Genomic DNA, 6,267 nt, shown 5'->3' on the forward strand with positions numbered 1-6,267 from the left:
ATGTTAAATGGATATTTATTTATAATAGCAAAAAAAGACACTTAAATATATTGACATCTTGAGAATGGTTAATAAATTATACTTTTATCTTTTTTTTAATGGCTGCACCTGTGGCACATGAATGTTCACAAACTAGGGGTCAAATTGGAGCTGCAGCTGCTGGCTTACCCCACAGCCACAGCAACAATGGATCGGAGCTGCATCTGTGACCTGCACCTCAGCTCACAACAATGCCGGATCCTTAATCCATTGAGTGAGGCCAGGGATCGAACCCACATCCTCCTAGAGACTACATCAGGTTCTTAACCCAATATGCCAAAATGGGAACTGCTTTTATCCTTCTAAACAAGTACTGTGCAGCCATAAAGGTGATAATCAGGAAGAGACATAGATTTTTAATATATAATGCTAAGCATAAAAAAAAATCTAGATATAAGTCTGCATATAAACCATAATTAAAGTCTCAAAAGTCATTTATGTATGTCAAGAAATATTGGAATGGAAAGAAGGCAAATGCTACTAGGTGTGTTTGCTTAGTGCAAATACAGGCAAACTGTTCTCTATTTTTCAAAACTGCTAACCTTATATTGGATTTATTAGATTAAATATATAAAATAGTACAGTTTTCTGAATTAAAAAATGCGGCAGTAAAATGAGTTCCACTCTGTCCTATTCCAAAAATGGATCCTATTGAAATTTTAGACAATGCCATGGAAAACTAATAGGAAAGCTTAAATCACTCTTGTTCTCAGGAGAGAGGACTTTAATTAGAAATACCAGGTTTCTGACTGATTATTAAGTAACTTTGATGAGCTTACCTTCATAGCATTATACTAGAAAATCCCTATGAGGTGAGATAAGCATCGCTAGCCCTAAATCGGCGCTGAAGAAATGGAAACTCAGAGAATCTAAGTGAATTGTCCAAAGACAGGGAACAAGTGGGCAAACACGTTGAGATTTACACTCAGGTTTGCTTCATGTTGACGTATGTTTTCATTTCAATTCAATCCATTGCCTTTTTCGGGTATGTGACACACTAAATCAATGTGTCCCCTTTTCAAGAGTGGGAATCTTTAATTTCCAGAAGTAGTGACAAGGCTGGTTCAAGCTCCAGTCCATTGAACTGTCCCTTTTCCCACTACTGTGCTCCATATTCTACAGATTTCACCCTGCAGGACCTTACCACCAGTGCTTTCAGCCTTGAGTAAGGACGGCTTATCATCTCCTTGCAGTAGATTTGCTGAGGGCTGGGTTAACAAGTTTTACACGTGGTGCATTTTGCCAGTGCCTTCTCTTCCTAAATGCAGACCTCTCAGGGGAGTTCCCATTGTGGCTCAGCGGTAATGTGACAAAACCAACTAGCATCCATGAAGACTTGGGTTTGATCCCTGGCCTCCCTTAGTGGGTTAAGGATCTGGCATTGCCATTGTCGTGAGCAGTAGTATAGGTTGCGGACACTGTGGCTGTGGTGTAGGCTGACAGATGTATGTAGTTCCAATACAACCCCTAACCTGGGAACTTGTATATGCTGCAGGTGCAGCCCTAAGGAAAAAACAAACAAACAAACAAAAAAACACCTCTCAGTATTAGGAAACCCAGTGGTTGCTTTCTGTGAAATGCCTCTCAGAAATGCGCACAGCATTTTGCTCATTGGGGGAAGTGGCGCTTAATTAAGAATTTTGACTAATGTGCCCTTTTACAGCATGAGCAATGTCCTTGGTACTTTGGGGGCACCAAGGGCATTCCAAAAAATAAGATTCAAAACACTTAGGTGGAACAGAGACATCTGATTTTGCTCAGTATCTACACAGCAAGCTGCATATTTTCCTTATCTACACTCCCTGGGTGTAAGTTATCTTTAATTCTGTAGACATGTAGGGGTTGAGTATGAAAAACTATATGGTCTATGATTTTATTTGGATGAGATGAATTGTATTATGCTAGTTTATAAGATTAGATTTAAAAGTGGGCAAAGGGGAGTTCCCATCATGGCGCAGCAGAAACTAATCTGACTAGGAACCATGAGGTTGTGGGTTCGATCCCTGGCCTCGCTCAGTGGGTTAAGGATCTGGTGTTGCCATGAGCTGTAGTGTAGGCGAAGATGCAGCTCGGACCTTCATTGCTGTGGCTCTGCATTGTTGGCGGCCTTAGCTAAAATTGGACCCCTAGCCTGGGAACCTCCATATGTCGTGGGTGTGGCCCTAAAAAGCAAAAGAAGAATAATTTTTAAGAGACAGAAAAGGTGAAAAACATAAAATGTGATTCCTATGTGACCTTGAGATTGAAGGAAGGAAGTCCTATGTGGAAATTTTATAATTCACTCTCGTACTTTATTTTCCTTTCTCCAGGCGGCTCAGATAATGATTGTCCTGTTGTGTTTCTTATTTGGGATAATTGAGATTTTTTTTTTTCACTGGTCCTCCAACTTCAGGAATTTTTTATTCTGCTTTTGTGTTGGCTGCCTCTTCTGGGCTACAATGCCTATGAGTATATCCGTTGAACTACTTTGGAAATCAAAGCTATATTGGGGTTGTAGGAGAAAATGTCCCGATAAAAAGGTTCCATGGCCATGATGACGAAGCCAAGTCCAGCCAAAGAACAGCCCCAACCACCCCTCCCCCACACATCTGCTTCTGTAAACTTGTTTCTGCATCTACTTCTTGCCTGACCTCACTCCAGTCCGACCAGCCAAGCATGGACCTGGAAGAGGTAGCCCATAAAAGCCTTGTGAAACCCTTCTTCGGGGCTCAGACTCCGGAGAGCGATCTCCTCTGAGCCCGCCCTGAGGTCTCCAACTCTCCGAGCGCTCGCTTTGTTTCTCGCTGGGTAAAAGAGCTGATCCACTGCAGCCACATTGCTGCTGGAGCTGGTACACTACAGCCACAAGGCTGTCGCCAGAGCTGATATGCTGTGCCGGGCAGCTGCCGTAACGGGGTTACAAATAAATTAAAGAAAAATTTATATTTACTTATTCTATATGCTCTTTTTATAGACAATAGCTGAGAAAATTTACATTTCCCTGAATACTGATAAGGCTGATCATCCTTCTTATGTCTCTTTGTTATTTACATGTTTTCTTCTAAGTGGTTCCCATTGATATCTTTTACCCTCGTGTGTGTCTTTAAAAAATTTTTGATTTGTTGCAGTCCATGAAGTTTCTGCATATTAATCCTGCTGATGTTTTGTGTATTACATTTACGTTCTAGAAAGTTATTTCTTTTTTTTCTTTCTTTCTTTCTTTTTTTTTGTCTCTTTTGCTATTTCTTGGGCCTCTCCCGTGGCATATGGAGATTCCCAGGCTAGGGGTCTAATCAGAGCTGTAGCCACCGGCCTACACCAGAGCCACAGCAACTCGGGATCCGAGCCGCGTCTGCAACCTACACCACAGCTCACGGCAACGCCGGATCCTTAACCCACTGAGCAAGGCCAGGGACCGAACCTGCAACCTCATGGTTCCTAGTCGGATTCGTTAACCACTGCACCACAACAGGAACTTCGAGAGTTATTTCTTATTCTTCCCACTCTCCTTAGGTTTCTTTTTGATTAAAAATTTAATTTTATGCAGACTGTAAAACACACTTTTCAGTCAAATTCTATGCATCTTGTTTAAGAATTTTTTCTGTGCCTCTCTGTATTATTCTATAGGGCCTTATCGACTTGGTAATGGTTTTCTTTTCAAACTCAATCCATCATTTGTGTGGAATTGCCTTTCTTATGATGTGAGTTATGAGTCTAATTTCCCCTCTTGTTCTCCCTTAATGTTACTTAAGATTATGGGTCCAGCATCATTTACTTAAATGATTACATTTCCCCCAACCTCCCCAGTCCATGTGAGGGTTGTCTATCACTTCCTGAGGCAGAATACTAACTCAGGTAGTCAGTGGAGAAGGATGGCTTTGGAAGTATTCTTTGATATGGCTGTTGATTAACATTTGAGGTTTAAGGGCTCTAGAGAGTAATTCCCCACAGGCCTTGTTTTATTGCAGGAAGTGGGCCTTTCCCACAGGCCTTGTTTACTATAGGAAATGTGTCTTTCCCCACATGGACTTTAATCTCTAACCCACTCCTCAACTGATAGAAAAGGAATGAGAGGAAGGGTGGCTCAGTCTAAGGGAAGAGAAGGACAAAGAAATCAAAAAACTTATGGGACATTTCCGCCCCTAAAATCCCTGCTGGACGAGGACTGATATGGGTAATTGGGCAAGGCCAATGGGAGAAAACCACATCTTTCTGGACCTCATGTTGGTACCCGCCTATTTTTAAGGGATAAAAACTCCTATAGGACAATAGAGAAGGGGGGCTCTTCTCCACCCTCCCAGCAGCTTTGGGAGCTGTTTGCTTTCCTGTAATAGAGACTTTGCTTGCTCGCTTGCTTCCCGTGTGTTAGCAGAGTTCATTCTTCGACTGTGTGAACAAGAACCCAGATTCTGGTAACATCTTTCTGGCATCACTACTAACCTGAAAGAAAATCAGTGAGATACTCACATAGGATGAGTGAAGATGGCTTATTAAATTGTTGTTTATATCTGAACTTAAATAGAGAGGTGATCCTGGACTTTCTCTTGGACCCTGTATAGTCACATTCTTTGGCTCCAGATCCTTCAAAACCAGCAACAGCAGGTTTGGTCCTTCTTACTTGGCATCTCTCTGACTGTCCTTCCATTGACATATTCCTCTCTATGACCACAACTGGGAAGATTTCTCTACTTTTAAGAAACCCATCTGATTATATCAGGCTCAAGAGACAATCCAAGATCAGCAATTTTAAATCTTTCTGCCACTTTTGGTTTCCACTTGCCATGTCATACATTCAAAGGTTCTGGGAATCAGAATGTGGAGATATTTGTAGGGCAACTATTCTCATATCAGTATTCAATGGCAGTAGAAATTTCCTGGACCTTCATTCAGAGAAACAGAATCTTAAAAATAGAACAACATAGAGCTGTCGAATGAGAAATAACCAACATAGATTTCTTCTCCTTTGAAAGATTCAGTGTGACATGGCCTAAAGTCAGAATAATCTGAATCAAGTAGCAAGTTATTTCTATTTAAATGGCTTTAGGGACTATAAAAGGATGCATTATTTCCTGATTCCTTGAAAAGCCGAGGGCTGGGATGGTGGGGAATCAAGCGAATAACCTTCATCAGCATAAAATGAAAAGAAGCCTTTATTATACTTTGTTTTGATTCCAAGTTTATAAACTTAGGACCTTCAGAGAGATGTATGTATATAGTAAATAGCCAATAGTGAGGATAGGACAAATTGATTGGAAACGTCAAACCACTGGGATCTAGTGAGATGTGACCTTATTATAGACAGGTTCAGGAGAGATGACTGAGGCTCTGCTGTCATTATTAGGTATGAAAATCACCACCTGTGAAAATTTCAGAACATTAGATTCTTATAGCCTGACAATTAGAAGGGAACTGGGAACTATATAGTCATTAAGCACTTTCCTTCTAAATCCTGATACCTAGTAGGTCTATATTCCCATCTTTGCTTTAGCTCTCTTCTCCTTAAACCCTCAACCATACCAGAAATGATTCTGGGGAACCAGAAAAGGAGGACAGTTCTTTGGCTGAGTTTGGCCATGTCACTCCATCCTCCATCCCCATCTGTGCTACTTCCTTCAAAGATAAGGATATATATATATATATATATATATATATATATACCTCTTTTCTCTCCCTAATCTTCCCCATGAAAAGAATAGAGGATACACACACACACACATACACACACACACACCCGCCACAGAGAAGGGGCAAAGGGCAGAAGAGAGATTATGCGCCAATTTTGTCAGTAGAAACTTTGCAGACCAGGAGAGAATGGGACAATACTTTCATATTGAAAGAAAAAAAAGTGCCGAGAAAGAATGCTATACCTGGAAAAGCTGTCTATATTTCAGAAATGAAGGAGCAATAAAGACTCTCAAACAAAGGCTAAGGAAGTTTACCACCATTAGACCTGCCTTACGAGAAATTCAAAAAGAAGTTCTTCAAGCTGAAATAAAAGGACACTAATTAACAACGTAAAAGTAATAATGTAAAGAAATTAACCAGCAAATGTAAATATATAGTAAAGATAGAGTTATCTAGTATTATAATGATGATACACAAATCACTTTCAACTCCAGGACAAAAGTGAAAAAAATAAATAAATCATAAGTAACTGTAACTACAGTAATTTGTTATTAGCTATACAAGATAATAAAAACTTTAGTCAAAGAATAAATTTAATCAGAGAAGTGAGAGAATGCAGAAGCA

The sequence above is a fragment of the Phacochoerus africanus genome, chromosome 4 (assembly GCF_016906955.1).
Source record: "Phacochoerus africanus isolate WHEZ1 chromosome 4, ROS_Pafr_v1, whole genome shotgun sequence".
In the NCBI taxonomy this organism is placed as follows: domain Eukaryota; kingdom Metazoa; phylum Chordata; class Mammalia; order Artiodactyla; family Suidae; genus Phacochoerus; species Phacochoerus africanus.